The sequence below is a fragment of the Megalobrama amblycephala genome, linkage group LG13 (assembly GCF_018812025.1).
Source record: "Megalobrama amblycephala isolate DHTTF-2021 linkage group LG13, ASM1881202v1, whole genome shotgun sequence".
Classification (NCBI taxonomy): Eukaryota; Metazoa; Chordata; class Actinopteri; order Cypriniformes; family Xenocyprididae; genus Megalobrama; species Megalobrama amblycephala.
In genome coordinates, this window is record NC_063056.1 from 455,322 (window position 1) to 466,693 (window position 11,372).

The window sequence follows — 11,372 nt, forward strand, 5'->3', positions numbered from 1 at the left end:
TTGGCCCTAATCCTCTTCCGTAGGATGAACAGTAACATTGTATTGTATAATTGGTTAGTAATGTTATTTTTTGTTTTAATTAACAACACCCTAGCAATACCCTAGCAACCAATTAGAGCAGCACAGCAACCACCACATAGAAAAAGGTGTGAGGCATATGTGTGGATCACAATATTGTAGATACGAGAGGTTGGCTCTGTAGTGTTATGGAATTATGTGTAATTCTGTATATTATGATTTGATTCTGTATATCGCGTTCAGATTTGGTATATTGTGTTTGTGTTTTCTGTTTTGCTATCTCTGTGTGTGTGTTCTTTTTGCTCTGTTGTTTGTTGTAACCAGGATCCCGTAATCAGCTGCGGGATTGGATCACGACCATGGATGAGGGTTTAAAACTACCTTTTGTGATTCTGGGCCGGTTGCACTTCTCCTGTCTCCTCTCCAGCCACCAGACCACCATTATACATGATATTCTTTTCAGTGATGGTGTTGTGTAGGGTTGACCTGCCCTTTCCTCTGAAATTACGTTCGCTCTGTTTTTATTAGTGTAGTTGGTGAAATTTGTTGGATTTTGATTTGGATCTTTTTGTTTAATCACCTGTTTTGTTTGTTATTCTGGGCCTTGGTTCTTCCATATTTCCCCATTTTTGTTTTATTTATTTTAAAAAAAAAATCAATGCTATTGATCACCCTTTACGACTGTATGTGGGTTTACACACAAATGAAGAGGATTTTAAAGAGCTTGTGACAAAACCTCGAAACTCCATTGGATCCTCAAAAAAAAGTACAGCATTTTCTTTGCTCAAGAAACACTGTCAATGAAGGCAAATGTTTTATGTATTTAAAGATTGGAGAAGAGTCTTTGTCTGATATTTCCCATCTAGTTGTAGCCAATATGCTATGTTATATAGACTAGGACAGTGGTTTCCTAACTTTTTAGCTTGGAATACCTCCTGAAGGGATTACCATCCTTCTGCGTATACTGACAGTACTGCGTTTAAAATGTTGGCTACGTTTTATTTTTTGACCTGTTGTATAATAATGTCACGTTTGCAGTCATGTGGATATTTGGGAACAATTGCATTCTTGCTCGTTATCATCATTAAATACAAGAACTCACACAAGATATGAGAAAGTTTGAGTCTTAAATCGAAATTAATCCACTATCTGTGTCTATATTTGTTCTTCATGCGAGTAAGTGCTAAATCCCCACTTTTACAAAGCTGCATTGTCGAGAACAGCAGTAATTTAGCGCGATTTAAGGCAGCAGATTCTGCACGCAATCTATCATATGCATGCTGCTTGTGTGGATACAGTCATTTTTGACTGCAAATGAAGAGGTAATTTGATTAAATGTACTGGATTTACAACATTTTGGCAGTTAGAAATACATGCTCGGTTTTAATATTACTTTAAGATAGAATTAAATGAACTACTCAGCATTTTGTTCGCGTACCCCCTTTTGTCGCTTCACGTACCCCAGTTTGGGAACTTTTTTTTTTTTGCCCAAATGTGCCCCGAAGGACCCTTTATGGCTGAGATTGTCTTTTTGGGCTTGTGATCTTCTTAGTCTGACACACTGTGTCTCTTGGCACACTCGTTTTACATTATCTGACCTCCGATAGACTGCAACACAATGACCACATTCATGGTCCAGGGTCCAAAGGTATTAAAGACATGGTTAGAATATTCCACATGACTACAGTGGCTCAAACTTAATGTTATGAAGTGAAGAGAATATTTTTGGTTTGTTTTTGTGCACAAAAATAAACAATCTTGACAAGATGGTTTGTTGCAAAAAATCCCAATCCCAATCCCAATCCTCAGTGTCCTCTCCACCCCCAGAGTCATCTCTTAATGTTGTTGATATAGTCATGTTTATGATGGTAACTGTGTTGGAATATGTTGGTTGTGCAAATCTGTATCTCCATCTGAAATTGCCTTACTGCACTTGTCCACAAACAAATCAACAAACAAGTGATCAAAAATGCAGTCATTGTTTTGCTAGTGTAAACTTACTTCCAGAAGTTCTGAATGAAATTTCTTGAATTTAATCTTGAGAACAGTTCTTGGAATTAGTTCTCACTTTTTACATTAAATACACTAAAAATAACAGGAATGGTAGTGTACAGTACTTTATTCATCAGTCAATAACTCAATAGTTGATGGTGTTCATTACTGACTATATAAAATTAAATTATAATTACAATCTATGTGAAACATTGTGATTCAAGTGCAACACTACACATTTTATAATGCATGATTTGGGCATTTTCAAATATTTAGTTAAAAATGAATCCTGTAAGTAGAAGTATCAAATTAAAGGTTTAGTTCACCCAAAAGTGAAATTTCTGTCATTTATTACTCACCCTCATGTCATAAATGACAAACCTGAAAATTTCTTATCTGTCTTCTATAAAACTTACTAACATAAGCCTAAAACACAGAAAGGCTAAATACCGCCTGTCAGTACCTAACAATAGTGCAGCTTTACAGAAAAAATCTGTCCCCTAATAGGACGTTATTTAAGCGTAACACAGATTTTTTGGTGTTTGAGTTACTGAATTTACAAAATGTGCATTAAAAATGGCCAAAATTTTTAGAAAACACATTTGAATTTACAATGATTTTTTTTCTTTTTTAATTGAATTTATACTGTGTGTATTTCCTAGTCTAAAATGAACTCGTAATGAAGTTAATATCTTAACTGGCGCCGCGTTCGTTAAGCAATGTGAATAGGGAAGGTGTAGGACATACAGCGTAAGCTTTTTGAAGAATATGAAAGTACGGTCTGGCTGGAGCACTTGATCATTTGCTTATATAAAGCATATACATTTAAATCTTTTTTAGAAAATGACAGATGGTTTCGCTAGATAAGACACTTATTCCTTATCTGGTATCGTTTAAAGCCCTTTGAAGCTGCATTGAAACTGTAATTTTGACCTTCAACCGTTTGGGGTCAAACCTGCTGAAAAAAGGACCAGCACTTAAGCAGCATAAACCAGCTCAAACCAGCATACCAGCTCCAAAACCTACCTTAACCAGCATATGCAGGGTTAAGTCCACTATATGGAGAAAAATCCTGGAATGTTTTCAACAAAAACCTTAATTTCTTTTCGACTGAAGAAAGAAGGACGTGGACATGGACATAACCGTGATACATAAGCACTGTCCACCATATGCATTTGTCTAAAGTTTTGTTCAATCTTGTCGGACAAGTTATATACTGTTCCAAGCTTGGCAAAACCGCTAATATATTTTACAGTTATTAAAATCTCCAAGAAGAAACATTGGATCGTCCGATGAATTGCACAATGCCCTCGGCTGCAAGTGAAAAATTTGACCCAGGCACACAGACCAGAATAATAGTAATTTGTCCGAACTCTTGAGGCAAATAATGTGGTCTGAATGAAACAGATAATAATTAATAATCGGCTGAACAGTAGGTTCCACGTACCGTAATATTGGTTGCCCAGCTGTCGTTGACAAACACCTTTTAAATGATTTCTGGCTGTCGCAGTCCAGTCGAATTAACGAATATGCCTCGAGATTTATGTCATCAGTCTCCTCCATTAACCATATTTCAGTAATGCAAAGCAAGTTTGTTCTCTTGAAGTCTCGATTATATTTCATTAATGCTGCAAGTTCAGACATCTTATTTTTAAGTGAACGGGCATTTGTTAGTTATTTTGGGCAACGGGAAATGGCTGCCTAGTCATTCAAGTTGATTCCGAATTCACTCTCTCTAGGCCTTTATCACACTTCCTATTTCTGGTAAGCGAAGCAGTGTATTGCTACTTCCGGTCCCATCGCAACACAATCAAAACTAATGGCTGAATCCTCTCGCCGGTGTTACTGCAGCGATCCAGCGGCTCTAATTCTAAACAATGACACCCTTTGCTCAGTTTTCACTATTTCCTGACACAACAAGAATAGAGGAAAGCATGGGTGAGACTGATACGACAGGATGAAGATCATTTTTTTAAAATAATACGCGGCACGTACGTTTGTGTTTAGAAGATCTACGCATTTCCAAACTGAAGACATTTACATCTCATATCTTATACCTGCTGAAATGTTCCTATAAATGTATTTTCCTTAAATGTGCATTCTGAATAATAAATAAATGTATTTTCCAATTACCCTGCTGCAGTCCAGTGTTCATCTTATTATTAACATTGTTTTTTCTCTTACTGATCGTATTTCATACCTGTTGTAGGGAAAACACCCTAGGAAGTAAAATTAGCTCAAATTAAATATTTATAGGGAATTATAAAGAGTTGTTTAGATTATGACCGAGCAACTGATTCGTCCAGCATTCATTTGCTCGAGCCGTAATAAGCTCTTGTAACGGACATAAATATCCAACACTCGTGAAAACCCTGATTAAAGCAGGTAGCTTGATCACAGTTTAAGACATTAAATCATAAAGCACATAATACAAGACACTTTCTTTTAAAATCTACAAGAGATTTTTTTTATTCTAACACAAACTAATCTAACACAAAGGCACGCACATACACACACACACATTCATACGCGTTGCAGTAAGAAGGAAATGAGAGAGAAAGAGTTTTGAGAGAGAGAGAGAGAGAGAGAGAGAGAGACTCAAAAATATCCTTTAATTCACAATTAACATTCCAAAATCATCATCATTACATTAATCTTACAAAATCTTTTAATTATTAAAAAGATAAAACCATCTCTCCATCATCATCAACAACACAAAGAACATTTGCAACAGACCATTTTTCAATAAAGACCTGCAGATTATTAGTCAATTTATAATAAGCAAATTCAATTTTAAGACGTGCCGCTAATAGTCCTGAAAATACATCATACACCTTTTTTGAGCCTTTATCCTGAATCATATTTTTCCTTGAAAGCCATATAGAAAGTTTAGCCACTCCAAAAACATAATTCATTAAAACGTGTTTTTGTTTTTTCTTTACAGAATACTTTGGTCCAAAAACAAACAAAGGAAAAGAAAAACATTCTCCCCAACTCAAGCACCACTGTTCTAATACATTAAATAACACTCCTAATCTACAACATCCACAAAATAAATGCACCAATGTTTCATTTTGGTTACAAAATAGACATTCCACCCCTTGACTAGGATCTAAATGGGCTACATGTTTATTAGTGGCTATAGCCCCATGTATTATTCTCCATTGAAGATCTCCCGTCCTTTTATCTATTGGTAATTTATACAAAGATCTCCAACAATATTTCACAGACTGATCTTGTCCAAAGAAATCAAACCACCTTAATGGTTTAGCCTCTTCCAAAGACCTCATATGAAGTACCTTTACACACAGAATATAAATCTGTTTCTTACCCAGTTCTTCAAAGGAACCCAACTGTACATTTGAAAAAGATAGAAAACTGTTCTCTACACCAAGAGTGGCTTCTACTTTTAGAGAAACATCAAGAAATGGGAAAACATATTTACACCCATCCTCCCAATGACTAATCACATCACAATCACTAGCAAAATCCTTCAGTGACTGTGGCAATGATTCGCAGACCTCCTCCACTATTTTTTTAATCAATCTTTCAGATCTTATATTGGCTAATTTCCCCAATTCAACCAGAGATGAGTGCATGGCTTTAAAGAGATGGCCTATCTTTGTACAACCTGCCTCTCTCAGTGCTGAACGTAAACTTGCAGACTTTAATGACTTCACACAAATAAAGTCATTATAAAAAAGCGGCTCTTCAAAGAGCCACATGCCAGGTAAGGCATTTTCATCTCTTGATACCTTCAAAATCTGCCATCCATGCACAACTGAATCATAAAAAGATGTCAAACCTCCAAAATCCACTTCCTCAGTTTTTAACAGAAAAAGTTGTTTACTATAACCAAACCTTCCTGCCTTCTGTAGAAGCAATTCTGCAGTGTCATGCCATCTCAACCCATTGCCATATAAAAATCTTTGTACAGTTTTCAACCTAAAAGTCACAACACGTGAAGATAAATCAACAAGTCCCTGGCCCCCCTCACAAAGAGGAAGATAAAGGACTGCCGCTCTCACCCAATGACAACCTGACCAAAAAAAATCTAACATTTTCTTCTGTAGACTTTGAATCATAAATGGTGGGAGGGATAGACAAAAGAGAGAAATGGTTAAGGAGATAGTTAAAATTAATATACTTGATGTAATTTTTTTACAAGAAGTTCATAGTACGATAAAAGATGAAGTTGACTGGGGTTTACTTTGGGGTGGTCAACTTTTTCTAAATCATGGAAGCAATGTTAGTGGTGGGGTGGCAATATTGTTTTCTAGTAACTTAAAAGCTAATGTTTTAAGTTCCTGTGATTTAGTTAAAGGTCGAAGTCAAATAGTTAAAGTTAAAATAGAGGGTTCAATTTATTGTTTTATTAATATCTATGCCCCTAATATTGGGTCTGAAAGAATTTCTTTCTTCAATAACATAAAGGAAGCTCTTGAAGTGAACGATTTTGACTATCTTATTATAGGTGGAGATTGGAATTGTACCATTGATTTTAATATGGATAGGCGTAGTGAGGAGCCACACTTACAGTCTAGTAAAAATTTAAAAAGTTTATTGATTCAGTTTGATTTGATAGATGCATGGAGAATTAAATTTCCGAATGAAAAGCAATGTACATGGGTCAAAATTTTAGATGGAAGAGTAAGTGCAGCTAGACTAGATAGGTTCTATTTGTCACAGGAACTTAGATCGAAGTTAATTGATAGTGCAATTAGACCAGTTGGTTTTTCTGATCATCACCTTATTATTGTGAATATTTTTCTGAAACAAGATGTTAGTAGATCTCAATGGCATTTTAACAATAAATTGCTCCAAGATGGAATTTTTTGTGGAAATTTTAAAATTCTTTGGGAAAAGTGGAAAGAAAAAAAATGTTCTTTTGAGTCTTTAAATAAGTGGTGGGAGGTTGGAAAGGCTCAAATCAGAATTTTTTGTCAACAATATACTTGTTTCTCTTCTGCTATGTTAAAACAGGCCATAAAGGAGGTTGAGGAGGACATAAGAAAGATTGAAAATGGAGTTTTAAATGATGGGAATGCTGAGAACAATGATGAATTGAAAACAAAAAGAGGGGAGTTGAGTTCCTTATTGCAAGAAAAAGTTAAAGGAGCCCTGGTGAGATCACGATACGTTCACTTAAAAGACATGGATGCCTCAAGTACCTTCTTCAATTTGGAAAAAACTAATGTGAAAGATCAGCGCATGACATGTCTAAGATGTCCAGATGGGCATGTAACAGCAGATGGAGGGGAAATGAGGAGATGCGCCACAGCTTTTTATACAAAACTATATGGGAAGGAACAATGTGATCAGGAATGTGTTCAAGAGCTTTTAAAGGATCTTCCTAAGCTTAGTGGAGCTGAACAAAATGAGCTGGACAAAGAAATAAGTTTGGAGGAACTCACTATAGCTGTTAATCAGCTGACCTTGGGGCGCTCACCTGGGATAGATGGACTCAGTATAGACTTTTATAAACATTTCTGGAGCATTATAGGACATGATGTACATGAGGTCCTGGTGAGCTCTTTTAAAGAAAATCTACTTCCAACTTCCTGTAGAAGAGCTGTTTTAACATTAATTCCTAAAAAAGGAGATTTAACTCAACTCAAGAATTGGAGACCTGTTGCACTTTTATGTACTGAATATAAAGTGCTTTCTAGAGTTCTGTCTAATAGGCTGAAGCCTTATATTGGTTTACTTGTGCATATGGATCAGACCTATTGTATTCCAGATCGGACCATAATGGATAATCTATTTTTAATAAGAGATATTCTAGATGTGTGTAAAGTCTATGATCAGAATGTTGGAATTTTATCCCTGGATCAAGAGAAAGCCTTTGACAGAGTCGATCATAGGTTTTTGTTTTCAGTCTTAAAAGCTTTTGGTTTTGGAGAGAAGTTTATAGCCTGGGTAAGTCTCCTTTATAACAGAGCTTCATGTATGGTTAAAGTGGGGAAGGGGCTAAGTCGACCAATACCAGTAGAAAGAGGAATAAGGCAAGGGTGTCCTATTTCCGGACAGTTGTATTCACTGGTTATTGAACCCCTTTTATGTTTTTTAAGAAATCACATGAATGGTTTTAACTTGCCAGGCAGTAAATTTGACTCCCCTTTAATTGTATCAGCATATGCTGATGATATTAATGTTTTTATTAAAAATGATGACGATGTATGCACAGTTGTAAAGGCTTTGAAGTGTTATGAGCAGGCCTCCTCTTCAAAGGTTAATTGGGATAAGAGTGAGGCTTTACAAGTGGGAAAGTGGGAAGAAGAAAAGACACCTTGTTTACCTGGAGGTTTGAAATGGGGAAATAATGGACTAAAAATTTTGGGTATTTTTTTTGGCACACAACAATATCAGGAAAAAAATTGGGAAGGAATAATGGAGAAGGTGTGTGCAAAAATGTCCAAATGGAAATGGTTGCTGCCCCAGATGTCATATAGAGGACGTGTTTTAGTAATCAATAATTTGGTTGCTTCCATGCTTTGGCACAAATTTATGGTTTTAAATCCACCAAAGGCTTTGATTCAAAGTCTACAGAAGAAAATGTTAGATTTTTTTTGGTCAGGTTGTCATTGGGTGAGAGCGGCAGTCCTTTATCTTCCTCTTTGTGAGGGGGGCCAGGGACTTGTTGATTTATCTTCACGTGTTGTGACTTTTAGGTTGAAAACTGTACAAAGATTTTTATATGGCAATGGGTTGAGATGGCATGACACTGCAGAATTGCTTCTACAGAAGGCAGGAAGGTTTGGTTATAGTAAACAACTTTTTCTGTTAAAAACTGAGGAAGTGGATTTTGGAGGTTTGACATCTTTTTATGATTCAGTTGTGCATGGATGGCAGATTTTGAAGGTATCAAGAGATGAAAATGCCTTACCTGGCATGTGGCTCTTTGAAGAGCCGCTTTTTTATAATGACTTTATTTGTGTGAAGTCATTAAAGTCTGCAAGTTTACGTTCAGCACTGAGAGAGGCAGGTTGTACAAAGATAGGCCATCTCTTTAAAGCCATGCACTCATCTCTGGTTGAATTGGGGAAATTAGCCAATATAAGATCTGAAAGATTGATTAAAAAAATAGTGGAGGAGGTCTGCGAATCATTGCCACAGTCACTGAAGGATTTTGCTAGTGATTGTGATGTGATTAGTCATTGGGAGGATGGGTGTAAATATGTTTTCCCATTTCTTGATGTTTCTCTAAAAGTAGAAGCCACTCTTGGTGTAGAGAACAGTTTTCTATCTTTTTCAAATGTACAGTTGGGTTCCTTTGAAGAACTGGGTAAGAAACAGATTTATATTCTGTGTGTAAAGGTACTTCATATGAGGTCTTTGGAAGAGGCTAAACCAATATTAGGGGCATAGATATTAATAAAACAATAAATTGAACCCTCTATTTTAACTTTAACTATTTGACTTTGACCTTTAACTAAATCACAGGAACTTAAAACATTAGCTTTTAAGTTACTAGAAAACAATATTGCCAACCCCACCACTAACATTGCTTCCATGATTTAGAAAAAGTTGACCACCCCAAAGTAAACCCCAGTCAACTTCATCTTTTATCGTACTATGAACTTCTTGTAAAAAAATTACATCAAGTCTATTAATTTTAACTATCTCCTTAACCATTTCTCTCTTTTGTCTATCCCTCCCACCATTTATGTTTAAAGAGCCCACCCTTAAACTCCCCATAGAAAAAAAGAAAAAGAAGAACAGACAGAGAAAAGGTAGATACAAGAAGTGCAGCAAGATCAAGGCTGACATCACTTATTTTTAGCTATAGCTTTTTTGCATTTCCTAGTTTTATTTGACTTGGATATCTTTTTCAATGCAGTGACATGTTTCCTCAAACGATACCGCTTCCGTTCATCTAGCAAATCAAAACTGACCATTTTTTGCAATACTGCCACTGACCTGATAAATTTCTCTGTGTCAGCAAAATATTCATCAACCTTAACAGACTGTCCAAATGTTTCATCTAGGAAATGATTAATTTCCTCCAACGAATACAAATCCTTCAACCTATTTGGCCCATCAAATCCTTCACCATCTGACTCATCCTGTTCCATCTCTTCAATATCACTTTCAACTTGATTCCTAACAACTGCCATAGCATTCGCCTCAATCTCCTTAGCTGCGTTCTGTTCAATAGACACACTTTCACCTGTGTTTTCAATTGCACAAGTTTTTCCCCCTGTATTTTCAACATCTTTTGAAAGCATCACAGCATTATAATCCGAATTTGACTGCTCCAAAATATCACCATCTCCTTCACCATCTCGATTTACCTCAACAATCTCATTTACCACACTATACATTCGTTCTCCCTGAGTAATAGACTTGCTGGTAGAAGGTGAAATAACTTCTTGCCTATCAGTATCATGTAGTTGTTCAGTGTAGTTCTCTGCGCGTTCGACTTGTTCTCTGTGCGGGCAAGCAAGCCGCTTATGCCCCACATCCCCACATTCAAAACATTTCATGCTCCCGGAACTGGCATACACAGTATAATACCCTCCTCCATGCTTTATCTTAAAGGAGATATCTAAAGACTGTGTTGGAGAATCCAGGAACATGAACACTTGTCTGCGAAGCGAGATTACATGTTTTAAACGCGCGTCTTTACACCCCAGAGTCACCGTCTTAAAACCACTTGCAAATTTTCCAAACCTACGTAGCTCTTGTTCTATTATTTCATTAGGAATGAAAGGTGGAACACCTGAAACAACTACTCTTGTAGAAGGTACTGATAGCGGTGAAACTTGAACAAACAAATCATTGATAAATACCCCGCTTTCAATCAAATCGTGAACTAGGCGTTCCTCTTTTAGAAAAACAACCGCCGCTTTATTCATTCGAGACGCATGAGAAATATTATCATAACCAACCTGTTCACCCACTGCGAGCAGAGCCTCTTCCATCGTAACACCAGGATCAGTAAGAAACCGAACCCCATGTCCAATGGACAGCGGCGGCGTCACAGAAGACGCCATTCCCCGCGAAATTTCAAACAATCTTTTTCACAACTCTTTTCTGGCCAATTCAAAAACAAACAAAAAATAAATGATGTCTTACCTTCTCCATCCACGTAAGAAAAGGAAAAAAGCTCACCACAGCAGTCAGTGTACCAGAAAATTATACAAAACTCTAGCTCTCCATCCACATCCACTCACTCACACCAACGGTAAACGGAAACCGGAAACCCGAGAGAGAGAGAGAGAGAGAGAGAGAGATTTTTTTTTTTTTGAGATTTCAATCATCTTTATTTAACAAAACTACAAAAAAATCACATCAAGTCACATAACATTAAAATTTCCACCAAAATTAAGACATATTATAAAAAAAGTGCAAAATGAAGT

The 11,372-nt window shown here is 36.4% G+C and overlaps 1 pseudogene; it reads right to left on the minus strand.

Moving 5' to 3' along the window:
• The window catches only part of LOC125243772, a 34,986-nt pseudogene extending 23,905 nt beyond the window's left edge, over positions 1 to 11,081 (minus strand).
• Between the last annotated feature and the right edge of the window lie 291 nt (positions 11,082 to 11,372).